Source organism: Neoarius graeffei, chromosome 4 (genome assembly GCF_027579695.1).
Source record: "Neoarius graeffei isolate fNeoGra1 chromosome 4, fNeoGra1.pri, whole genome shotgun sequence".
Classification (NCBI taxonomy): domain Eukaryota; kingdom Metazoa; phylum Chordata; class Actinopteri; order Siluriformes; family Ariidae; genus Neoarius; species Neoarius graeffei.
The window spans coordinates 38,250,350-38,274,715 of record NC_083572.1 but is presented as its reverse complement, the minus strand read 5'-3'; the positions used below and the strand labels follow the sequence as shown (position 1 = coordinate 38,274,715).

At 47.9% G+C, this 24,366-nt stretch overlaps 22 non-coding genes across 22 annotated transcripts; all 22 read left to right on the top strand.

The window, feature by feature from the left end:
- Positions 1 to 532: 532 nt before the first annotated feature.
- Positions 533 to 604, top strand: trnac-gca (transfer RNA cysteine (anticodon GCA)). Its single transcript has one exon. It is a non-coding gene; the product is annotated as a tRNA-Cys (tRNA).
- An 840-nt stretch (positions 605 to 1,444) lies between these two features.
- On the top strand, positions 1,445 to 1,517 carry trnam-cau (transfer RNA methionine (anticodon CAU)). Its single transcript has one exon. It is a non-coding gene; the product is annotated as a tRNA-Met (tRNA).
- Positions 1,518 to 2,708: 1,191 nt separating this feature from the next.
- trnac-gca (transfer RNA cysteine (anticodon GCA)) lies at positions 2,709 to 2,780 on the top strand. Its single transcript has one exon. It is a non-coding gene; the product is annotated as a tRNA-Cys (tRNA).
- Positions 2,781 to 3,620: 840 nt separating this feature from the next.
- trnam-cau (transfer RNA methionine (anticodon CAU)) lies at positions 3,621 to 3,693 on the top strand. The gene has a single exon. It is a non-coding gene; the product is annotated as a tRNA-Met (tRNA).
- A 1,191-nt stretch (positions 3,694 to 4,884) lies between these two features.
- On the top strand, positions 4,885 to 4,956 carry trnac-gca (transfer RNA cysteine (anticodon GCA)). Its single transcript has one exon. It is a non-coding gene; the product is annotated as a tRNA-Cys (tRNA).
- Positions 4,957 to 5,796: 840 nt separating this feature from the next.
- trnam-cau (transfer RNA methionine (anticodon CAU)) lies at positions 5,797 to 5,869 on the top strand. Its single transcript has one exon. It is a non-coding gene; the product is annotated as a tRNA-Met (tRNA).
- A 1,195-nt stretch (positions 5,870 to 7,064) lies between these two features.
- Positions 7,065 to 7,136, top strand: trnac-gca (transfer RNA cysteine (anticodon GCA)). Its single transcript has one exon. It is a non-coding gene; the product is annotated as a tRNA-Cys (tRNA).
- An 840-nt stretch (positions 7,137 to 7,976) lies between these two features.
- Positions 7,977 to 8,049, top strand: trnam-cau (transfer RNA methionine (anticodon CAU)). Its single transcript has one exon. It is a non-coding gene; the product is annotated as a tRNA-Met (tRNA).
- Positions 8,050 to 9,240: 1,191 nt separating this feature from the next.
- Positions 9,241 to 9,312, top strand: trnac-gca (transfer RNA cysteine (anticodon GCA)). The gene has a single exon. It is a non-coding gene; the product is annotated as a tRNA-Cys (tRNA).
- An 840-nt stretch (positions 9,313 to 10,152) lies between these two features.
- trnam-cau (transfer RNA methionine (anticodon CAU)) lies at positions 10,153 to 10,225 on the top strand. Its single transcript has one exon. It is a non-coding gene; the product is annotated as a tRNA-Met (tRNA).
- A 1,191-nt stretch (positions 10,226 to 11,416) lies between these two features.
- On the top strand, positions 11,417 to 11,488 carry trnac-gca (transfer RNA cysteine (anticodon GCA)). Its single transcript has one exon. It is a non-coding gene; the product is annotated as a tRNA-Cys (tRNA).
- Positions 11,489 to 12,328: 840 nt separating this feature from the next.
- trnam-cau (transfer RNA methionine (anticodon CAU)) lies at positions 12,329 to 12,401 on the top strand. Its single transcript has one exon. It is a non-coding gene; the product is annotated as a tRNA-Met (tRNA).
- A 1,191-nt stretch (positions 12,402 to 13,592) lies between these two features.
- trnac-gca (transfer RNA cysteine (anticodon GCA)) lies at positions 13,593 to 13,664 on the top strand. Its single transcript has one exon. It is a non-coding gene; the product is annotated as a tRNA-Cys (tRNA).
- Positions 13,665 to 14,504: 840 nt separating this feature from the next.
- On the top strand, positions 14,505 to 14,577 carry trnam-cau (transfer RNA methionine (anticodon CAU)). Its single transcript has one exon. It is a non-coding gene; the product is annotated as a tRNA-Met (tRNA).
- Positions 14,578 to 15,768: 1,191 nt separating this feature from the next.
- Positions 15,769 to 15,840, top strand: trnac-gca (transfer RNA cysteine (anticodon GCA)). The gene has a single exon. It is a non-coding gene; the product is annotated as a tRNA-Cys (tRNA).
- Positions 15,841 to 16,680: 840 nt separating this feature from the next.
- Positions 16,681 to 16,753, top strand: trnam-cau (transfer RNA methionine (anticodon CAU)). The gene has a single exon. It is a non-coding gene; the product is annotated as a tRNA-Met (tRNA).
- Positions 16,754 to 17,944: 1,191 nt separating this feature from the next.
- trnac-gca (transfer RNA cysteine (anticodon GCA)) lies at positions 17,945 to 18,016 on the top strand. The gene has a single exon. It is a non-coding gene; the product is annotated as a tRNA-Cys (tRNA).
- An 840-nt stretch (positions 18,017 to 18,856) lies between these two features.
- trnam-cau (transfer RNA methionine (anticodon CAU)) lies at positions 18,857 to 18,929 on the top strand. The gene has a single exon. It is a non-coding gene; the product is annotated as a tRNA-Met (tRNA).
- A 1,191-nt stretch (positions 18,930 to 20,120) lies between these two features.
- Positions 20,121 to 20,192, top strand: trnac-gca (transfer RNA cysteine (anticodon GCA)). Its single transcript has one exon. It is a non-coding gene; the product is annotated as a tRNA-Cys (tRNA).
- An 840-nt stretch (positions 20,193 to 21,032) lies between these two features.
- On the top strand, positions 21,033 to 21,105 carry trnam-cau (transfer RNA methionine (anticodon CAU)). Its single transcript has one exon. It is a non-coding gene; the product is annotated as a tRNA-Met (tRNA).
- A 1,195-nt stretch (positions 21,106 to 22,300) lies between these two features.
- trnac-gca (transfer RNA cysteine (anticodon GCA)) lies at positions 22,301 to 22,372 on the top strand. The gene has a single exon. It is a non-coding gene; the product is annotated as a tRNA-Cys (tRNA).
- An 840-nt stretch (positions 22,373 to 23,212) lies between these two features.
- On the top strand, positions 23,213 to 23,285 carry trnam-cau (transfer RNA methionine (anticodon CAU)). The gene has a single exon. It is a non-coding gene; the product is annotated as a tRNA-Met (tRNA).
- Positions 23,286 to 24,366: the final 1,081 nt, after the last annotated feature.

Sequence of the window (24,366 nt, the reverse complement as noted above, 5' to 3'; positions counted from 1 at the left end):
TCAAGCTCAGAATGCCTCGTTTTTCCACGTGTCAAAGATTTACTGTTGGATTCTATTGTGACATCTTGCTGGACTTCGCCATTAGGAGACGGGGTGGTCGTGGCCACGAAGGGAAGCACGTGGTGGGCACCAATCCGCTAATAGGCGGGGGCATTCCCGCGATGCTTGATTGGTGTTAATGGGCCCAAAATGTGCCGAGAAAACATTTACACCACACCAGCTTGTACTGTTGACGCAAAGCAGGTAGGCTCGGTCCAAGGATTCATGCCGTCCGTGTCAAATTCAGACCGCACCGTCCATGTGTCTCGGAATAAATCGATTTTGATCAGAGCAGGCTACGTTTCAGCAGTATTCCCCTGTCCACTTTGATGCAAATCGAGAGGTCAAGGGTTAAGTCCGTTTGCCCCCTGTCTGGCTCATGCCTGCGTTAAGTTCCCGTGAACTGCGGCGCGCCGATCGTTGGTTTGAAGAGCTTGGCAACGATCGCGCCCTGCGACAATACGCCAGACATCGGAAAAGGCTGAGCTGTCTTGGGGGTGTAGCTCAGTGGTAGAGCATTTGACTGCAGATCAAGAGGTCCCCGGTTCAAATCCGAGCACCCCCTGCCTCAGTCGGTTCAGAGTGGTTTTAAGTGCTTTCCACTCTCAACCGTTCTTATGGTCAAGATGCTGGAGGAGCTTGTGCGTTCCTTCCCTGGCACCGCAAAGTGTGGCTTTTGCTGCCAAAATGACGGCACGATCCACAAATCGTTGGCGTGGTTTGGTCACGCGTTTTCAGTGTCGCTTTCCTGCTGTGAATGCCCTGTTTTTCCACGCGTCGAAGATTTCCTTTCGGATCTGGTGACTGGGAAGAACACTGAAGTCATTGTCCTGTTCATGAAACCAGCTGGAGATGACTTTCGCCTTGTGACATGGCGATTTCGCAATTAGGAGACGGGCTGGTCGTGGCCACGAAGGGGTGCACGTGGTCGGCAACAGTACGCTAATAGGCTGGGGCATTCCAGCGATGGATGCTTGATTGGTGTGAATGGGCCCAAAATGTGCCGAGATAACATTTACACCACACCGTTGCACCAGCTTGTGCTGTTGACGCAAAGCAGGTAGGGTCGTTCCAAGGATTCATGCCGTCCGTGCCAAATTCAGACCTCACGGTCCACGTGTCTCGGAATAAATCGATTTTGATCAGAGCGGGCTACGTTTCGGCAGTCTTCCCCTGTCCAGTTTTTGTGACGCTAAGCCCGTTTCAACCTCGGGCTCGTGTTCTTGGCTGTTTACGTAATTGCAATAATGATGGTGACATTGCCTTGTGACACGCTTGATGTGCAGGGGCACTCAATTCTATTTCAATTGAAAGTCAAGAAACATGGGTCGGACAGCACAACGTCTTGACCAAGTGCGCATTTTCTAGTCGACGGGGAGAATCACGGAACGGCACCTGGCTCTCGGCCTCGTTAGCGCAGTAGGGAGCGTGTCAGTCTCATAATCTGAAGGTCGTGAGTTCGATCCTCACACGAGGCAGCAGAGCTTTTGAGGAAGGAGCGACTATTGGACGAGGAGACTTGGCTTGGTGAAAATACATACAAAGGTCACGAAAACCTGAAGTTCATTTTTGCTTTAAAAGTCAAGAACAATGGGTAGACCTGCGCTATCTGTTCAGTGCAAGTAATCTGACACCAATTTATCTCTTGAGCCTAATGCCTATGTCGATTTAAAGTGCCTGGCAGATTGTGTCGCTCAATCAGAAGTGAACTGCTGAGTGGCAGGAAGTTTGTTTTCCGCCCTGTCTCAGACAGAAAGATAGATTCACTTTATTGATCCCAAGCTGGGAGATTGTTTTGTTACAGCAGCACTTTATCAGACATGCAAAAAGAAAAACACATACTGTGCAACATGTAATAGAATTTAAAAAATCCAAAGAACAAGCCGGCTTTTTGACGTACACATACAACATGTAACAATAAAAAAGTATCTATTTTTTATCGGATATATGCTTTGTACAGGTGAATGTGCATTAATCGTGCTAAGAACATGAATTGTAATGAATGCAAATAAGAAAACTGGGCAAAAGTGGCAGGACTGAATAGAAGAGAAACAAACCAACCAACAAGCTAATAAATAAATAAATAAATAAATGCTGATTTCGTCCCCCAAATCCTTCAGAATTTTCAGCGTCGCTTTCAAGCTCAGAATGCCTCGTTTTTCCACGTGTCAAAGATTTACTGTTGGATTCTATTGTGACATCTTGCTGGACTTCGCCATTAGGAGACGGGGTGGTCGTGGCCACGAAGGGAAGCACGTGGTGGGCACCAATCCGCTAATAGGCGGGGGCATTCCCGCGATGCTTGATTGGTGTTAATGGGCCCAAAATGTGCCGAGAAAACATTTACACCACACCAGCTTGTACTGTTGACGCAAAGCAGGTAGGCTCGGTCCAAGGATTCATGCCGTCCGTGTCAAATTCAGACCGCACCGTCCATGTGTCTCGGAATAAATCGATTTTGATCAGAGCAGGCTACGTTTCAGCAGTATTCCCCTGTCCACTTTGATGCAAATCGAGAGGTCAAGGGTTAAGTCCGTTTGCCCGCTGTCTGGCTCATGCCTGCGTTAAGTTCCCGTGAACTGCGGCGCGCCGATCGTTGGTTTGAAGAGCTTGGCAACGATCGCGCCCTGCGACAATACGCCAGACATCGGAAAAGGCTGAGCTGTCTTGGGGGTGTAGCTCAGTGGTAGAGCATTTGACTGCAGATCAAGAGGTCCCCGGTTCAAATCCGAGCACCCCCTGCCTCAGTCGGTTCAGAGTGGTTTTAAGTGCTTTCCACTCTCAACCGTTCTTATGGTCAAGATGCTGGAGGAGCTTGTGCGTTCCTTCCCTGGCACCGCAAAGTGTGGCTTTTGCTGCCAAAATGACGGCACGATCCACAAATCGTTGGCATGGTTTGGTCACGCGTTTTCAGTGTCGCTTTCCTGCTGTGAATGCCCTGTTTTTCCACGCGTCGAAGATTTCCATTCGGATCTGGTGACTGGGAAGAACACTGAAGTCATTGTCCTGTTCATGAAACCAGCTGGAGATGACTTTCGCCTTGTGACATGGCGATTTCGCAATTAGGAGACGGGCTGGTCGTGGCCACGAAGGGGTGCACGTGGTCGGCAACAGTACGCTAATAGGCTGGGGCATTCCAGCGATGGATGCTTGATTGGTGTGAATGGGCCCAAAATGTGCCGAGATAACATTTACACCACACCGTTGCACCAGCTTGTGCTGTTGACGCAAAGCAGGTAGGGTCGTTCCAAGGATTCATGCCGTCCGTGCCAAATTCAGACCTCACGGTCCACGTGTCTCGGAATAAATCGATTTTGATCAGAGCGGGCTACGTTTCGGCAGTCTTCCCCTGTCCAGTTTTTGTGACGCTAAGCCCGTTTCAACCTCGGGCTCGTGTTCTTGGCTGTTTACGTAATTGCAATAATGATGGTGACATTGCCTTGTGACACGCTTGATGTGCAGGGGCACTCAATTCTATTTCAATTGAAAGTCAAGAAACATGGGTCGGACAGCACAACCTCTTGACCAAGTGCGCATTTTCTAGTCGACGGGGAGAATCACGGAACGGCACCTGGCTCTCGGCCTCGTTAGCGCAGTAGGGAGCGTGTCAGTCTCATAATCTGAAGGTAGTGAGTTCGATCCTCACACGAGGCAGCAGAGCTTTTGAGGAAGGAGCGACTATTGGACGAGGAGACTTGGCTTGGTGAAAATACATACAAAGGTCACGAAAACGTGAAGTTCATTTTTGCTTTAAAAGTCAAGAACAATGGGTAGACCTGCGCTATCTGTTCAGTGCAAGTAATCTGACACCAATTTATCTCTTGAGCCTAATGCCTATGTCGATTTAAAGTGCCTGGCAGATTGTGTCGCTCAATCAGAAGTGAACTGCTGAGTGGCAGGAAGTTTGTTTTCCGCCCTGTCTCAGCCAGAAAGATAGATTCACTTTATTGATCCCAAGCTGGGAGATTGTTTTGTTACAGCAGCACTTTATCAGACATGCAAAAAGAAAAACACATACTGTGCAACATGTAATAGAATTTAAAAAATCCAAAGAACAAGCCGGCTTTTCGACGTACACATACAACATGTAACAATAAAAAAGTATCTATTTTTTATCGGATATATGCTTTGTACAGGTGAATGTGCATTAATCGTGCTAAGAACATGAATTGTAATGAATGCAAATAAGAAAACTGGGCAAAAGTGGCAGGACTGAATAGAAGAGAAACAAACCAACCAACAAGCTAATAAATAAATAAATAAATAAATGCTGATTTCGTCCCCCAAATCCTTCAGAATTTTCAGCGTCGCTTTCAAGCTCAGAATGCCTCGTTTTTCCACGTGTCAAAGATTTACTGTTGGATTCTATTGTGACATCTTGCTGGACTTCGCCATTAGGAGACGGGGTGGTCGTGGCCACGAAGGGAAGCACGTGGTGGGCACCAATCCGCTAATAGGCGGGGGCATTCCCGCGATGCTTGATTGGTGTTAATGGGCCCAAAATGTGCCGAGAAAACATTTACACCACACCAGCTTGTACTGTTGACGCAAAGCAGGTAGGCTCGGTCCAAGGATTCATGCCGTCCGTGTCAAATTCAGACCGCACCGTCCATGTGTCTCGGAATAAATCGATTTTGATCAGAGCAGGCTACGTTTCAGCAGTATTCCCCTGTCCACTTTGATGCAAATCGAGAGGTCAAGGGTTAAGTCCGTTTGCCCCCTGTCTGGCTCATGCCTGCGTTAAGTTCCCGTGAACTGCGGCGCGCCGATCGTTGGTTTGAAGAGCTTGGCAACGATCGCGCCCTGCGACAATACGCCAGACATCGGAAAAGGCTGAGCTGTCTTGGGGGTGTAGCTCAGTGGTAGAGCATTTGACTGCAGATCAAGAGGTCCCCGGTTCAAATCCGAGCACCCCCTGCCTCAGTCGGTTCAGAGTGGTTTTAAGTGCTTTCCACTCTCAACCGTTCTTATGGTCAAGATGCTGGAGGAGCTTGTGCGTTCCTTCCCTGGCACCGCAAAGTGTGGCTTTTGCTGCCAAAATGACGGCACGATCCACAAATCGTTGGCGTGGTTTGGTCACGCGTTTTCAGTGTCGCTTTCCTGCTGTGAATGCCCTGTTTTTCCACGCGTCGAAGATTTCCTTTCGGATCTGGTGACTGGGAAGAACACTGAAGTCATTGTCCTGTTCATGAAACCAGCTGGAGATGACTTTCGCCTTGTGACATGGCGATTTCGCAATTAGGAGACGGGCTGGTCGTGGCCACGAAGGGGTGCACGTGGTCGGCAACAGTACGCTAATAGGCTGGGGCATTCCAGCGATGGATGCTTGATTGGTGTGAATGGGCCCAAAATGTGCCGAGATAACATTTACACCACACCGTTGCACCAGCTTGTGCTGTTGACGCAAAGCAGGTAGGGTCGTTCCAAGGATTCATGCCGTCCGTGCCAAATTCAGACCTCACGGTCCACGTGTCTCGGAATAAATCGATTTTGATCAGAGCGGGCTACGTTTCGGCAGTCTTCCCCTGTCCAGTTTTTGTGACGCTAAGCCCGTTTCAACCTCGGGCTCGTGTTCTTGGCTGTTTACGTAATTGCAATAATGATGGTGACATTGCCTTGTGACACGCTTGATGTGCAGGGGCACTCAATTCTATTTCAATTGAAAGTCAAGAAACATGGGTCGGACAGCACAACGTCTTGACCAAGTGCGCATTTTCTAGTCGACGGGGAGAATCACGGAACGGCACCTGGCTCTCGGCCTCGTTAGCGCAGTAGGGAGCGTGTCAGTCTCATAATCTGAAGGTCGTGAGTTCGATCCTCACACGAGGCAGCAGAGCTTTTGAGGAAGGAGCGACTATTGGACGAGGAGACTTGGCGTGGTGAAAATACATACAAAGGTCACGAAAACCTGAAGTTCATTTTTGCTTTAAAAGTCAAGAACAATGGGTAGACCTGCGCTATCTGTTCAGTGCAAGTAATCTGACACCAATTTATCTCTTGAGCCTAATGCCTATGTCGATTTAAAGTGCCTGGCAGATTGTGTCGCTCAATCAGAAGTGAACTGCTGAGTGGCAGGAAGTTTGTTTTCCGCCCTGTCTCAGACAGAAAGATAGATTCACTTTATTGATCCCAAGCTGGGAGATTGTTTTGTTACAGCAGCACTTTATCAGACATGCAAAAAGAAAAACACATACTGTGCAACATGTAATAGAATTTAAAAAATCCAAAGAACAAGCCGGCTTTTCGACGTACACATACAACATGTAACAATAAAAAAGTATCTATTTTTTATCGGATATATGCTTTGTACAGGTGAATGTGCATTAATCGTGCTAAGAACATGAATTGTAATGAATGCAAATAAGAAAACTGGGCAAAAGTGGCAGGACTGAATAGAAGAGAAACAAACCAACCAACAAGCTAATAAATAAATAAATAAATAAATAAATGCTGATTTCGTCCCTCAAATCCTTCAGCATTTTCAGCGTCGCTTTCAAGCTCAGAATGCCTCGTTTTTCCACGTGTCAAAGATTTACTGTTGGATTCTATTGTGACATCTTGCTGGACTTCGCCATTAGGAGACGGGGTGGTCGTGGCCACGAAGGGAAGCACGTGGTGGGCACCAATCCGCTAATAGGCGGGGGCATTCCCGCGATGCTTGATTGGTGTTAATGGGCCCAAAATGTGCCGAGAAAACATTTACACCACACCAGCTTGTACTGTTGACGCAAAGCAGGTAGGCTCGGTCCAAGGATTCATGCCGTCCGTGTCAAATTCAGACCGCACCGTCCATGTGTCTCGGAATAAATCAATTTTGATCAGAGCAGGCTACGTTTCAGCAGTATTCCCCTGTCCACTTTGATGCAAATCGAGAGGTCAAGGGTTAAGTCCGTTTGCCCGCTGTCTGGCTCATGCCTGCGTTAAGTTCCCGTGAACTGCGGCGCGCCGATCGTTGGTTTGAAGAGCTTGGCAACGATCGCGCCCTGCGACAATACGCCAGACATCGGAAAAGGCTGAGCTGTCTTGGGGGTGTAGCTCAGTGGTAGAGCATTTGACTGCAGATCAAGAGGTCCCCGGTTCAAATCTGAGCACCCCCTGCCTCAGTCGGTTCAGAGTGGTTTTAAGTGCTTTCCACTCTCAACCGTTCTTATGGTCAAGATGCTGGAGGAGCTTGTGCGTTCCTTCCCTGGCACCGCAAAGTGTGGCTTTTGCTGCCAAAATGACGGCACGATCCACAAATCGTTGGCATGGTTTGGTCACGCGTTTTCAGTGTCGCTTTCCTGCTGTGAATGCCCTGTTTTTCCACGCGTCGAAGATTTCCTTTCGGATCTGGTGACTGGGAAGAACACTGAAGTCATTGTCCTGTTCATGAAACCAGCTGGAGATGACTTTCGCCTTGTGACATGGCGATTTCGCAATTAGGAGACGGGCTGGTCGTGGCCACGAAGGGGTGCACGTGGTCGGCAACAGTATGCTAATAGGCTGGGGCATTCCAGCGATGGATGCTTGATTGGTGTGAATGGGCCCAAAATGTGCCGAGATAACATTTACACCACACCGTTGCACCAGCTTGTGCTGTTGACGCAAAGCAGGTAGGGTCGTTCCAAGGATTCATGCCGTCCGTGCCAAATTCAGACCTCACGGTCCACGTGTCTCGGAATAAATCGATTTTGATCAGAGCGGGCTACGTTTCGGCAGTCTTCCCCTGTCCAGTTTTTGTGACGCTAAGCCCGTTTCAACCTCGGGCTCGTGTTCTTGGCTGTTTACGTAATTGCAATAATGATGGTGACATTGCCTTGTGACACGCTTGATGTGCAGGGGCACTCAATTCTATTTCAATTGAAAGTCAAGAAACATGGGTCGGACAGCACAACGTCTTGACCAAGTGCGCATTTTCTAGTCGACGGGGAGAATCATGGAACGGCACCTGGCTCTCGGCCTCGTTAGCGCAGTAGGGAGCGTGTCAGTCTCATAATCTGAAGGTCGTGAGTTCGATCCTCACACGAGGCAGCAGAGCTTTTGAGGAAGGAGCGACTATTGGACGAGGAGACTTGGCTTGGTGAAAATACATACAAAGGTCACGAAAACCTGAAGTTCATTTTTGCTTTAAAAGTCAAGAACAATGGGTAGACCTGCGCTATCTGTTCAGTGCAAGTAATCTGACACCAATTTATCTCTTGAGCCTAATGCCTATGTCGATTTAAAGTGCCTGGCAGATTGTGTCGCTCAATCAGAAGTGAACTGCTGAGTGGCAGGAAGTTTGTTTTCCACCCTGTCTCAGACAGAAAGATAGATTCACTTTATTGATCCCAAGCTGGGAGATTGTTTTGTTACAGCAGCACTTTATCAGACATGCAAAAAGAAAAACACATACTGTGCAACATGTAATAGAATTTAAAAAATCCAAAGAACAAGCCGGCTTTTTGACGTACACATACAACATGTAACAATAAAAAAGTATCTATTTTTTATCGGATATATGCTTTGTACAGGTGAATGTGCATTAATCGTGCTAAGAACATGAATTGTAATGAATGCAAATAAGAAAACTGGGCAAAAGTGGCAGGACTGAATAGAAGAGAAACAAACCAACCAACAAGCTAATAAATAAATAAATAAATAAATGCTGATTTCGTCCCCCAAATCCTTCAGAATTTTCAGCGTCGCTTTCAAGCTCAGAATGCCTCGTTTTTCCACGTGTCAAAGATTTACTGTTGGATTCTATTGTGACATCTTGCTGGACTTCGCCATTAGGAGACGGGGTGGTCGTGGCCACGAAGGGAAGCACGTGGTGGGCACCAATCCGCTAATAGGCGGGGGCATTCCCGCGATGCTTGATTGGTGTTAATGGGCCCAAAATGTGCCGAGAAAACATTTACACCACACCAGCTTGTACTGTTGACGCAAAGCAGGTAGGCTCGGTCCAAGGATTCATGCCGTCCGTGTCAAATTCAGACCGCACCGTCCATGTGTCTCGGAATAAATCGATTTTGATCAGAGCAGGCTACGTTTCAGCAGTATTCCCCTGTCCACTTTGATGCAAATCGAGAGGTCAAGGGTTAAGTCCGTTTGCCCGCTGTCTGGCTCATGCCTGCGTTAAGTTCCCGTGAACTGCGGCGCGCCGATCGTTGGTTTGAAGAGCTTGGCAACGATCGCGCCCTGCGACAATACGCCAGACATCGGAAAAGGCTGAGCTGTCTTGGGGGTGTAGCTCAGTGGTAGAGCATTTGACTGCAGATCAAGAGGTCCCCGGTTCAAATCCGAGCACCCCCTGCCTCAGTCGGTTCAGAGTGGTTTTAAGTGCTTTCCACTCTCAACCGTTCTTATGGTCAAGATGCTGGAGGAGCTTGTGCGTTCCTTCCCTGGCACCGCAAAGTGTGGCTTTTGCTGCCAAAATGACGGCACGATCCACAAATCGTTGGCATGGTTTGGTCACGCGTTTTCAGTGTCGCTTTCCTGCTGTGAATGCCCTGTTTTTCCACGCGTCGAAGATTTCCATTCGGATCTGGTGACTGGGAAGAACACTGAAGTCATTGTCCTGTTCATGAAACCAGCTGGAGATGACTTTCGCCTTGTGACATGGCGATTTCGCAATTAGGAGACGGGCTGGTCGTGGCCACGAAGGGGTGCACGTGGTCGGCAACAGTACGCTAATAGGCTGGGGCATTCCAGCGATGGATGCTTGATTGGTGTGAATGGGCCCAAAATGTGCCGAGATAACATTTACACCACACCGTTGCACCAGCTTGTGCTGTTGACGCAAAGCAGGTAGGGTCGTTCCAAGGATTCATGCCGTCCGTGCCAAATTCAGACCTCACGGTCCACGTGTCTCGGAATAAATCGATTTTGATCAGAGCGGGCTACGTTTCGGCAGTCTTCCCCTGTCCAGTTTTTGTGACGCTAAGCCCGTTTCAACCTCGGGCTCGTGTTCTTGGCTGTTTACGTAATTGCAATAATGATGGTGACATTGCCTTGTGACACGCTTGATGTGCAGGGGCACTCAATTCTATTTCAATTGAAAGTCAAGAAACATGGGTCGGACAGCACAACCTCTTGACCAAGTGCGCATTTTCTAGTCGACGGGGAGAATCACGGAACGGCACCTGGCTCTCGGCCTCGTTAGCGCAGTAGGGAGCGTGTCAGTCTCATAATCTGAAGGTCGTGAGTTCGATCCTCACACGAGGCAGCAGAGCTTTTGAGGAAGGAGCGACTATTGGACGAGGAGACTTGGCTTGGTGAAAATACATACAAAGGTCACGAAAACGTGAAGTTCATTTTTGCTTTAAAAGTCAAGAACAATGGGTAGACCTGCGCTATCTGTTCAGTGCAAGTAATCTGACACCAATTTATCTCTTGAGCCTAATGCCTATGTCGATTTAAAGTGCCTGGCAGATTGTGTCGCTCAATCAGAAGTGAACTGCTGAGTGGCAGGAAGTTTGTTTTCCGCCCTGTCTCAGCCAGAAAGATAGATTCACTTTATTGATCCCAAGCTGGGAGATTGTTTTGTTACAGCAGCACTTTATCAGACATGCAAAAAGAAAAACACATACTGTGCAACATGTAATAGAATTTAAAAAATCCAAAGAACAAGCCGGCTTTTCGACGTACACATACAACATGTAACAATAAAAAAGTATCAATTTTTTATCGGATATATGCTTTGTACAGGTGAATGTGCATTAATCGTGCTAAGAACATGAATTGTAATGAATGCAAATAAGAAAACTGGGCAAAAGTGGCAGGACTGAATAGAAGAGAAACAAACCAACCAACAAGCTAATAAATAAATAAATAAATAAATGCTGATTTCGTCCCCCAAATCCTTCAGAATTTTCAGCGTCGCTTTCAAGCTCAGAATGCCTCGTTTTTCCACGTGTCAAAGATTTACTGTTGGATTCTATTGTGACATCTTGCTGGACTTCGCCATTAGGAGACGGGGTGGTCGTGGCCACGAAGGGAAGCACGTGGTGGGCACCAATCCGCTAATAGGCGGGGGCATTCCAGCGATGCTTGATTGGTGTTAATGGGCCCAAAATGTGCCGAGAAAACATTTACACCACACCAGCTTGTACTGTTGACCCAAAGCAGGTAGGCTCGGTCCAAGGATTCATGCCGTCCGTGTCAAATTCAGACCGCACCGTCCATGTGTCTCGGAATAAATCGATTTTGATCAGAGCAGGCTACGTTTCAGCAGTATTCCCCTGTCCACTTTGATGCAATTCGAGAGGTCAAGGGTTAAGTCCGTTTGCCCCCTGTCTGGCTCATGCCTGCGTTAAGTTCCCGTGAACTGCGGCGCGCCGATCGTTGGTTTGAAGAGCTTGGCAACGATCGCGCCCTGCGACAATACGCCAGACATCGGAAAAGGCTGAGCTGTCTTGGGGGTGTAGCTCAGTGGTAGAGCATTTGACTGCAGATCAAGAGGTCCCCGGTTCAAATCCGAGCACCCCCTGCCTCAGTCGGTTCAGAGTGGTTTTAAGTGCTTTCCACTCTCAACCGTTCTTATGGTCAAGATGCTGGAGGAGCTTGTGCGTTCCTTCCCTGGCACCGCAAAGTGTGGCTTTTGCTGCCAAAATGACGGCACGATCCACAAATCGTTGGCATGGTTTGGTCACGCGTTTTCAGTGTCGCTTTCCTGCTGTGAATGCCCTGTTTTTCCACTCGTCGAAGATTTCCTTTCGGATCTGGTGACTGGGAAGAACACTGAAGTCATTGTCCTGTTCATGAAACCAGCTGGAGATGACTTTCGCCTTGTGACATGGCGATTTCGCAATTAGGAGACGGGCTGGTCGTGGCCACGAAGGGGTGCACGTGGTCGGCAACAGTACGCTAATAGGCTGTGGCATTCCAGCGATGGATGCTTGATTGGTGTGAATGGGCCCAAAATGTGCCGAGATAACATTTACACCACACCGTTGCACCAGCTTGTGCTGTTGACGCAAAGCAGGTAGGGTCGTTCCAAGGATTCATGCCGTCCGTGCCAAATTCAGACCTCACGGTCCACGTGTCTCGGAATAAATCGATTTTGATCAGAGCGGGCTACGTTTCGGCAGTCTTCCCCTGTCCAGTTTTTGTGACGCTAAGCCCGTTTCAACCTCGGGCTCGTGTTCTTGGCTGTTTACGTAATTGCAATAATGATGGTGACATTGCCTTGTGACACGCTTGATGTGCAGGGGCACTCAATTCTATTTCAATTGAAAGTCAAGAAACATGGGTCGGACAGCACAACCTCTTGACCAAGTACGCATTTTCTAGTCGACGGGGAGAATCACGGAACGGCACCTGGCTCTCGGCCTCGTTAGCACAGTAGGGAGCGTGTCAGTCTCATAATCTGAAGGTCGTGAGTCCGATCCTCACACGAGGCAGCAGAGCTTTTGAGGAAGGAGCGACTATTGGACGAGGAGACTTGGCTTGGTGAAAATACATACAAAGGTCACGAAAACGTGAAGTTCATTTTTGCTTTAAAAGTCAAGAACAATGGGTAGACCTGCGCTATCTGTTCAGTGCAAGTAATCTGACACCAATTTATCTCTTGAGCCTAATGCCTATGTCGATTTAAAGTGCCTGGCAGATTGTGTCGCTCAATCAGAAGTGAACCGCTGAGTGGCAGGAAGTTTGTTTTCCGCCCTGTCTCAGCCAGAAAGATAGATTCACTTTATTGATCCCAAGCTGGGAGATTGTTTTGTTACAGCAGCACTTTATCAGACATGCAAAAAGAAAAACACATACTGTGCAACATGTAATAGAATTTAAAAAATCCAAAGAACAAGCCGGCTTTTCGACGTACACATACAACATGTAACCATAAAAAAGTATCAATTTTTTATCGGATATATGCTTTGTACAGGTGAATGTGCATTAATCGTGCTAAGAACATGAATTGTAATGAATGCAAATAAGAAAACTGGGCAAAAGTGGCAGGACTGAATAGAAGAGAAACAAACCAACCAACAAGCTAATAAATAAATAAATAAATAAATGCTGATTTCGTCCCCCAAATCCTTCAGAATTTTCAGCGTCGCTTTCAAGCTCAGAATGCCTCGTTTTTCCACGTGTCAAAGATTTACTGTTGGATTCTATTGTGACATCTTGCTGGACTTCGCCATTAGGAGACGGGGTGGTCGTGGCCACGAAGGGAAGCACGTGGTGGGCACCAATCCGCTAATAGGCGGGGGCATTCCAGCGATGCTTGATTGGTGTTAATGGGCCCAAAATGTGCCGAGAAAACATTTACACCACACCAGCTTGTACTGTTGACGCAAAGCAGGTAGGCTCGGTCCAAGGATTCATGCCGTCCGTGTCAAATTCAGACCGCACCGTCCATGTGTCTCGGAATAAATCGATTTTGATCAGAGCAGGCTACGTTTCAGCAGTATTCCCCTGTCCACTTTGATGCAAATCGAGAGGTCAAGGGTTAAGTCCGTTTGCCCCCTGTCTGGCTCATGCCTGCGTTAAGTTCCCGTGAACTGCGGCGCGCCGATCGTTGGTTTGAAGAGCTTGGCAACGATCGCGCCCTGCGACAATACGCCAGACATCGGAAAAGGCTGAGCTGTCTTGGGGGTGTAGCTCAGTGGTAGAGCATTTGACTGCAGATCAAGAGGTCCCCGGTTCAAATCCGAGCACCCCCTGCCTCAGTCGGTTCAGAGTGGTTTTAAGTGCTTTCCACTCTCAACCGTTCTTATGGTCAAGATGCTGGAGGAGCTTGTGCGTTCCTTCCCTGGCACCGCAAAGTGTGGCTTTTGCTGCCAAAATGACGGCACGATCCACAAATCGTTGGCGTGGTTTGGTCACGCGTTTTCAGTGTCGCTTTCCTGCTGTGAATGCCCTGTTTTTCCACGCGTCGAAGATTTCCTTTCGGATCTGGTGACTGGGAAGAACACTGAAGTCATTGTCCTGTTCATGAAACCAGCTGGAGATGACTTTCGCCTTGTGACATGGCGATTTCGCAATTAGGAGACGGGCTGGTCGTGGCCACGAAGGGGTGCACGTGGTCGGCAACAGTACGCTAATAGGCTGGGGCATTCCAGCGATGGATGCTTGATTGGTGTGAATGGGCCCAAAATGTGCCGAGATAACATTTACACCACACCGTTGCACCAGCTTGTGCTGTTGACGCAAAGCAGGTAGGGTCGTTCCAAGGATTCATGCCGTCCGTGCCAAATTCAGACCTCACGGTCCACGTGTCTCGGAATAAATCGATTTTGATCAGAGCGGGCTACGTTTCGGCAGTCTTCCCCTGTCCAGTTTTTGTGACGCTAAGCCCGTTTCAACCTCGGGCTCGTGTTCTTGGCTGTTTACGTAATTGCAATAATGATGGTGACATTGCCTTGTGACACGCTTGATGTGCAGGGGCACTCAATTCTATTTCAATTGAAAGTCAAGAAACATGGGTCGGACAGCACAACCTCTTGACCAAGTACGCATTTTCTAGTCGACGGGGAGAATCACGGAACGGCACCTGGCTCTCGGCCTCGTTAGCACAGTAGGGAGCGTGTCAGTCTCATAATCTGAAGGTCGTGAGTCCGATCCTCACACGAGGCAGCAGAGCTTTTGAGGAAGGAGCGACTATTGGACGAGGAGACTTGGCTTGGTGAAAATACATACAAAGGTCATGAAAACGTGAAGTTCATTTTTGCTTTAAAAGTCAAGAACAATGGGTAGACCTGCGCTATCTGTTCAGTGCAAGTAATCTGACACCAATTTATCTCTTGAGCCTAATGCCTATGTCGATTTAAAGTGCCTGGCAGATTGTGTCGCTCAATCAGAAGTGAACCGCTGAGTGGCAGGAAGTTTGTTTTCCGCCCTGTCTCAGCCAGAAAGATAGATTCACTTTATTGATCCCAAGCTGGGAGATTGTTTTGTTACAGCAGCACTTTATCAGACATGCAAAAAGAAAAACACATACTGTGCAACATGTAATAGAATTTAAAAAATCCAAAGAACAAGCCGGCTTTTCGACGTACACATACAACATGTAACCATAAAAAAGTATCAATTTTTTATCGGATATATGCTTTGTACAGGTGAATGTGCATTAATCGTGCTAAGAACATGAATTGTAATGAATGCAAATAAGAAAACTGGGCAAAAGTGGCAGGACTGAATAGAAGAGAAACAAACCAACCAACAAGCTAATAAATAAATAAATAAATAAATGCTGATTTCGTCCCCCAAATCCTTCAGAATTTTCAGCGTCGCTTTCAAGCTCAGAATGCCTCGTTTTTCCACGTGTCAAAGATTTACTGTTGGATTCTATTGTGACATCTTGCTGGACTTCGCCATTAGGAGACGGGGTGGTCGTGGCCACGAAGGGAAGCACGTGGTGGGCACCAATCCGCTAATAGGCGGGGGCATTCCAGCGATGCTTGATTGGTGTTAATGGGCCCAAAATGTGCCGAGAAAACATTTACACCACACCAGCTTGTACTGTTGACGCAAAGCAGGTAGGCTCGGTCCAAGGATTCATGCCGTCCGTGTCAAATTCAGACCGCACCGTCCATGTGTCTCGGAATAAATCGATTTTGATCAGAGCAGGCTACGTTTCAGCAGTATTCCCCTGTCCACTTTGATGCAAATCGAGAGGTCAAGGGTTAAGTCCGTTTGCCCCCTGTCTGGCTCATGCCTGCGTTAAGTTCCCGTGAACTGCGGCGCGCCGATCGTTGGTTTGAAGAGCTTGGCAACGATCGCGCCCTGCGACAATACGCCAGACATCGGAAAAGGCTGAGCTGTCTTGGGGGTGTAGCTCAGTGGTAGAGCATTTGACTGCAGATCAAGAGGTCCCCGGTTCAAATCCGAGCACCCCCTGCCTCAGTCGGTTCAGAGTGGTTTTAAGTGCTTTCCACTCTCAACCGTTCTTATGGTCAAGATGCTGGAGGAGCTTGTGCGTTCCTTCCCTGGCACCGCAAAGTGTGGCTTTTGCTGCCAAAATGACGGCACGATCCACAAATCGTTGGCGTGGTTTGGTCACGCGTTTTCAGTGTCGCTTTCCTGCTGTGAATGCCCTGTTTTTCCACGCGTCGAAGATTTCCTTTCGGATCTGGTGACTGGGAAGAACACTGAAGTCATTGTCCTGTTCATGAAACCAGCTGGAGATGACTTTCGCCTTGTGACATGGCGATTTCGCAATTAGGAGACGGGCTGGTCGTGGCCACGAAGGGGTGCACGTGGTCGGCAACAGTACGCTAATAGGCTGGGGCATTCCAGCGATGGATGCTTGATTGGTGTGAATGGGCCCAAAATGTGCCGAGATAACATTTACACCACACCGTTGCACCAGCTTGTGCTGTTGACGCAAAGCAGGTAGGGTCGTTCCAAGGATTCATGCCGTCCGTGCCAAATTCAGACCTCACGGTCCACGTGTCTCGGAATAAATCGATTTTGATCAGAGCGGGCTACGTTTCGGCAGTCTTCCCCTGTCCAGTTTTTGTGACGCTAAGCCCGTTTCAACCTCGGGCTCGTGTTCTTGGCTGTTTACGTAATTGCAATAATGATGGTGACATTGCCTTGTGACACGCTTGATGTGCAGGGGCACTCAATTCTATTTCAATTGAAAGTCAAGAAACATGGGTCGGACAGCACAACCTCTTGACCAAGTGCGCATTTTCTAGTCGACGGGGAGAATCACGGAACGGCACCTGGCTCTCGGCCTCGTTAGCGCAGTAGGGAGCGTGTCAGTCTCATAATCTGAAGGTCGTGAGTCCGATCCTCACACGAGGCAGCAGAGCTTTTGAGGAAGGAGCGACTATTGGACGAGGAGACTTGGCTTGGTGAAAATACATACAAAGGTCACGAAAACGTGAAGTTCATTTTTGCTTTAAAAGTCAAGAACAATGGGTAGACCTGCGCTATCTGTTCAGTGCAAGTAATCTGACACCAATTTATCTCTTGAGCCTAATGCCTATGTCGATTTAAAGTGCCTGGCAGATTGTGTCGCTCAATCAGAAGTGAACTGCTGAGTGGCAGGAAGTTTGTTTTCCGCCCTGTCTCAGACAGAAAGATAGATTCACTTTATTGATCCCAAGCTGGGAGATTGTTTTGTTACAGCAGCACTTTATCAGACATGCAAAAAGAAAAACACATACTGTGCAACATGTAATAGAATTTAAAAAATCCAAAGAACAAGCCGGCTTTTTGACGTACACATACAACATGTAACAATAAAAAAGTATCTATTTTTTATCGGATATATGCTTTGTACAGGTGAATGTGCATTAATCGTGCTAAGAACATGAATTGTAATGAATGCAAATAAGAAAACTGGGCAAAAGTGGCAGGACTGAATAGAAGAGAAACAAACCAACCAACAAGCTAATAAATAAATAAATAAATAAATGCTGATTTCGTCCCCCAAATCCTTCAGAATTTTCAGCGTCGCTTTCAAGCTCAGAATGCCTCGTTTTTCCACGTGTCAAAGATTTACTGTTGGATTCTATTGTGACATCTTGCTGGACTTCGCCATTAGGAGACGGGGTGGTCGTGGCCACGAAGGGAAGCACGTGGTGGGCACCAATCCGCTAATAGGCGGGGGCATTCCCGCGATGCTTGATTGGTGTTAATGGGCCCAAAATGTGCCGAGAAAACATTTACACCACACCAGCTTGTACTGTTGACGCAAAGCAGGTAGGCTCGGTCCAAGGATTCATGCCGTCCGTGTCAAATTCAGACCGCACCGTCCATGTGTCTCGGAATAAATCGATTTTGATCAGAGCAGGCTACGTTTCAGCAGTATTCCCCTGTCCACTTTGATGCAAATCGAGAGGTCAAGGGTTAAGTCCGTTTGCCCGCTGTCTGGCTCATGCCTGCGTTAAGTTCCCGTGAACTGCGGCGCGCCGATCGTTGGTTTGAAGAGCTTGGCAACGATCGCGCCCTGCGACAATACGCCAGACATCGGAAAAGGCTGAGCTGTCTTGGGGGTGTAGCTCAGTGGTAGAGCATTTGACTGCAGATCAAGAGGTCCCCGGTTCAAATCCGAGCACCCCCTGCCTCAGTCGGTTCAGAGTGGTTTTAAGTGCTTTCCACTCTCAACCGTTCTTATGGTCAAGATGCTGGAGGAGCTTGTGCGTTCCTTCCCTGGCACCGCAAAGTGTGGCTTTTGCTGCCAAAATGACGGCACGATCCACAAATCGTTGGCATGGTTTGGTCACGCGTTTTCAGTGTCGCTTTCCTGCTGTGAATGCCCTGTTTTTCCACGCGTCGAAGATTTCCATTCGGATCTGGTGACTGGGAAGAACACTGAAGTCATTGTCCTGTTCATGAAACCAGCTGGAGATGACTTTCGCCTTGTGACATGGCGATTTCGCAATTAGGAGACGGGCTGGTCGTGGCCACGAAGGGGTGCACGTGGTCGGCAACAGTACGCTAATAGGCTGGGGCATTCCAGCGATGGATGCTTGATTGGTGTGAATGGGCCCAAAATGTGCCGAGATAACATTTACACCACACCGTTGCACCAGCTTGTGCTGTTGACGCAAAGCAGGTAGGGTCGTTCCAAGGATTCATGCCGTCCGTGCCAAATTCAGACCTCACGGTCCACGTGTCTCGGAATAAATCGATTTTGATCAGAGCGGGCTACGTTTCGGCAGTCTTCCCCTGTCCAGTTTTTGTGACGCTAAGCCCGTTTCAACCTCGGGCTCGTGTTCTTGGCTGTTTACGTAATTGCAATAATGATGGTGACATTGCCTTGTGACACGCTTGATGTGCAGGGGCACTCAATTCTATTTCAATTGAAAGTCAAGAAACATGGGTCGGACAGCACAACCTCTTGACCAAGTGCGCATTTTCTAGTCGACGGGGAGAATCACGGAACGGCACCTGGCTCTCGGCCTCGTTAGCGCAGTAGGGAGCGTGTCAGTCTCATAATCTGAAGGTCGTGAGTTCGATCCTCACACGAGGCAGCAGAGCTTTTGAGGAAGGAGCGACTATTGGACGAGGAGACTTGGCTTGGTGAAAATACATACAAAGGTCACGAAAACGTGAAGTTCATTTTTGCTTTAAAAGTCAAGAACAATGGGTAGACCTGCGCTATCTGTTCAGTGCAAGTAATCTGACACCAATTTATCTCTTGAGCCTAATGCCTATGTCGATTTAAAGTGCCTGGCAGATTGTGTCGCTCAATCAGAAGTGAACTGCTGAGTGGCAGGAAGTTTGTTTTCCGCCCTGTCTCAGCCAGAAAGATAGATTCACTTTATTGATCCCAAGCTGGGAGATTGTTTTGTTACAGCAGCACTTTATCAGACATGCAAAAAGAAAAACACATACTGTGCAACATGTAATAGAATTTAAAAAATCCAAAGAACAAGCCGGCTTTTCGACGTACACATACAACATGTAACAATAAAAAAGTATCAATTTTTTATCGGATATATGCTTTGTACAGGTGAATGTGCATTAATCGTGCTAAGAACATGAATTGTAATGAATGCAAATAAGAAAACTGGGCAAAAGTGGCAGGACTGAATAGAAGAGAAACAAACCAACCAACAAGCTAATAAATAAATAAATAAATAAATGCTGATTTCGTCCCCCAAATCCTTCAGAATTTTCAGCGTCGCTTTCAAGCTCAGAATGCCTCGTTTTTCCACGTGTCAAAGATTTACTGTTGGATTCTATTGTGACATCTTGCTGGACTTCGCCATTAGGAGACGGGGTGGTCGTGGCCACGAAGGGAAGCACGTGGTGGGCACCAATCCGCTAATAGGCGGGGGCATTCCAGCGATGCTTGATTGGTGTTAATGGGCCCAAAATGTGCCGAGAAAACATTTACACCACACCAGCTTGTACTGTTGACCCAAAGCAGGTAGGCTCGGTCCAAGGATTCATGCCGTCCGTGTCAAATTCAGACCGCACCGTCCATGTGTCTCGGAATAAATCGATTTTGATCAGAGCAGGCTACGTTTCAGCAGTATTCCCCTGTCCACTTTGATGCAATTCGAGAGGTCAAGGGTTAAGTCCGTTTGCCCCCTGTCTGGCTCATGCCTGCGTTAAGTTCCCGTGAACTGCGGCGCGCCGATCGTTGGTTTGAAGAGCTTGGCAACGATCGCGCCCTGCGACAATACGCCAGACATCGGAAAAGGCTGAGCTGTCTTGGGGGTGTAGCTCAGTGGTAGAGCATTTGACTGCAGATCAAGAGGTCCCCGGTTCAAATCCGAGCACCCCCTGCCTCAGTCGGTTCAGAGTGGTTTTAAGTGCTTTCCACTCTCAACCGTTCTTATGGTCAAGATGCTGGAGGAGCTTGTGCGTTCCTTCCCTGGCACCGCAAAGTGTGGCTTTTGCTGCCAAAATGACGGCACGATCCACAAATCGTTGGCATGGTTTGGTCACGCGTTTTCAGTGTCGCTTTCCTGCTGTGAATGCCCTGTTTTTCCACGCGTCGAAGATTTCCTTTCGGATCTGGTGACTGGGAAGAACACTGAAGTCATTGTCCTGTTCATGAAACCAGCTGGAGATGACTTTCGCCTTGTGACATGGCGATTTCGCAATTAGGAGACGGGCTGGTCGTGGCCACGAAGGGGTGCACGTGGTCGGCAACAGTACGCTAATAGGCTGGGGCATTCCAGCGATGGATGCTTGATTGGTGTGAATGGGCCCAAAATGTGCCGAGATAACATTTACACCACACCGTTGCACCAGCTTGTGCTGTTGACGCAAAGCAGGTAGGGTCGTTCCAAGGATTCATGCCGTCCGTGCCAAATTCAGACCTCACGGTCCACGTGTCTCGGAATAAATCGATTTTGATCAGAGCGGGCTACGTTTCGGCAGTCTTCCCCTGTCCAGTTTTTGTGACGCTAAGCCCGTTTCAACCTCGGGCTCGTGTTCTTGGCTGTTTACGTAATTGCAATAATGATGGTGACATTGCCTTGTGACACGCTTGATGTGCAGGGGCACTCAATTCTATTTCAATTGAAAGTCAAGAAACATGGGTCGGACAGCACAACCTCTTGACCAAGTACGCATTTTCTAGTCGACGGGGAGAATCACGGAACGGCACCTGGCTCTCGGCCTCGTTAGCACAGTAGGGAGCGTGTCAGTCTCATAATCTGAAGGTCGTGAGTCCGATCCTCACACGAGGCAGCAGAGCTTTTGAGGAAGGAGCGACTATTGGACGAGGAGACTTGGCTTGGTGAAAATACATACAAAGGTCACGAAAACGTGAAGTTCATTTTTGCTTTAAAAGTCAAGAACAATGGGTAGACCTGCGCTATCTGTTCAGTGCAAGTAATCTGACACCAATTTATCTCTTGAGCCTAATGCCTATGTCGATTTAAAGTGCCTGGCAGATTGTGTCGCTCAATCAGAAGTGAACCGCTGAGTGGCAGGAAGTTTGTTTTCCGCCCTGTCTCAGCCAGAAAGATAGATTCACTTTATTGATCCCAAGCTGGGAGATTGTTTTGTTACAGCAGCACTTTATCAGACATGCAAAAAGAAAAACACATACTGTGCAACATGTAATAGAATTTAAAAAATCCAAAGAACAAGCCGGCTTTTCGACGTACACATACAACATGTAACCATAAAAAAGTATCAATTTTTTATCGGATATATGCTTTGTACAGGTGAATGTGCATTAATCGTGCTAAGAACATGAATTGTAATGAATGCAAATAAGAAAACTGGGCAAAAGTGGCAGGACTGAATAGAAGAGAAACAAACCAACCAACAAGCTAATAAATAAATAAATAAATAAATAAATGCTGATTTCGTCCCCCAAATCCTTCAGAATTTTCAGCGTCGCTTTCAAGCTCAGAATGCCTCGTTTTTCCACGTGTCAAAGATTTACTGTTGGATTCTATTGTGACATCTTGCTGGACTTCGCCATTAGGAGACGGGGTGGTCGTGGCCACGAAGGGAAGCACGTGGTGGGCACCAATCCGCTAATAGGCGGGGGCATTCCAGCGATGCTTGATTGGTGTTAATGGGCCCAAAATGTGCCGAGAAAACATTTACACCACACCAGCTTGTACTGTTGACGCAAAGCAGGTAGGCTCGGTCCAAGGATTCATGCCGTCCGTGTCAAATTCAGACCGCACCGTCCATGTGTCTCGGAATAAATCGATTTTGATCAGAGCAGGCTACGTTTCAGCAGTATTCCCCTGTCCACTTTGATGCAAATCGAGAGGTCAAGGGTTAAGTCCGTTTGCCCCCTGTCTGGCTCATGCCTGCGTTAAGTTCCCGTGAACTGCGGCGCGCCGATCGTTGGTTTGAAGAGCTTGGCAACGATCGCGCCCTGCGACAATACGCCAGACATCGGAAAAGGCTGAGCTGTCTTGGGGGTGTAGCTCAGTGGTAGAGCATTTGACTGCAGATCAAGAGGTCCCCGGTTCAAATCCGAGCACCCCCTGCCTCAGTCGGTTCAGAGTGGTTTTAAGTGCTTTCCACTCTCAACCGTTCTTATGGTCAAGATGCTGGAGGAGCTTGTGCGTTCCTTCCCTGGCACCGCAAAGTGTGGCTTTTGCTGCCAAAATGACGGCACGATCCACAAATCGTTGGCGTGGTTTGGTCACGCGTTTTCAGTGTCGCTTTCCTGCTGTGAATGCCCTGTTTTTCCACGCGTCGAAGATTTCCTTTCGGATCTGGTGACTGGGAAGAACACTGAAGTCATTGTCCTGTTCATGAAACCAGCTGGAGATGACTTTCGCCTTGTGACATGGCGATTTCGCAATTAGGAGACGGGCTGGTCGTGGCCACGAAGGGGTGCACGTGGTCGGCAACAGTACGCTAATAGGCTGGGGCATTCCAGCGATGGATGCTTGATTGGTGTGAATGGGCCCAAAATGTGCCGAGATAACATTTACACCACACCGTTGCACCAGCTTGTGCTGTTGACGCAAAGCAGGTAGGGTCGTTCCAAGGATTCATGCCGTCCGTGCCAAATTCAGACCTCACGGTCCACGTGTCTCGGAATAAATCGATTTTGATCAGAGCGGGCTACGTTTCGGCAGTCTTCCCCTGTCCAGTTTTTGTGACGCTAAGCCCGTTTCAACCTCGGGCTCGTGTTCTTGGCTGTTTACGTAATTGCAATAATGATGGTGACATTGCCTTGTGACACGCTTGATGTGCAGGGGCACTCAATTCTATTTCAATTGAAAGTCAAGAAACATGGGTCGGACAGCACAACCTCTTGACCAAGTGCGCATTTTCTAGTCGACGGGGAGAATCACGGAACGGCACCTGGCTCTCGGCCTCGTTAGCGCAGTAGGGAGCGTGTCAGTCTCATAATCTGAAGGTCGTGAGTCCGATCCTCACACGAGGCAGCAGAGCTTTTGAGGAAGGAGCGACTATTGGACGAGGAGACTTGGCTTGGTGAAAATACATACAAAGGTCACGAAAACGTGAAGTTCATTTTTGCTTTAAAAGTCAAGAACAATGGGTAGACCTGCGCTATCTGTTCAGTGCAAGTAATCTGACACCAATTTATCTCTTGAGCCTAATGCCTATGTCGATTTAAAGTGCCTGGCAGATTGTGTCGCTCAATCAGAAGTGAACCGCTGAGTGGCAGGAAGTTTGTTTTCCGCCCTGTCTCAGACAGAAAGATAGATTCACTTTATTGATCCCAAGCTGGGAGATTGTTTTGTTACAGCAGCACTTTATCAGACATGCAAAAAGAAAAACACATACTGTGCAACATGTAATAGAATTTAAAAAATCCAAAGAACAAGCCGGCTTTTTGACGTACACATACAACATGTAACAATAAAAAAGTATCAATTTTTTATCGGATATATGCTTTGTACAGGTGAATGTGCATTAATCGTGCTAAGAACATGAATTGTAATGAATGCAAATAAGAAAACTGGGCAAAAGTGGCAGGACTGAATAGAAGAGAAACAAACCAACCAACAAGCTAATAAATAAATAAATAAATAAATGCTGATTTCGTCCCCCAAATCCTTCAGAATTTTCAGCGTCGCTTTCAAGCTCAGAATGCCTCGTTTTTCCACGTGTCAAAGATTTACTGTTGGATTCTATTGTGACATCTTGCTGGACTTCGCCATTAGGAGACGGGGTGGTCGTGGCCACGAAGGGAAGCACGTGGTGGGCACCAATCCGCTAATAGGTGGGGGCATTCCCGCGATGCTTGATTGGTGTTAATGGGCCCAAAATGTGCCGAGAAAACATTTACACCACACCAGCTTGTACTGTTGACGCAAAGCAGGTAGTCTCGGTCCAAGGATTCATGCCGTCCGTGTCAAATTCAGACCGCACCGTCCATGTGTCTCGGAATAAATCGATTTTGATCAGAGCAGGCTACGTTTCAGCAGTATTCCCCTGTCCACTTTGATGCAAATCGAGAGGTCAAGGGTTAAGTCCGTTTGCCCCCTGTCTGGCTCATGC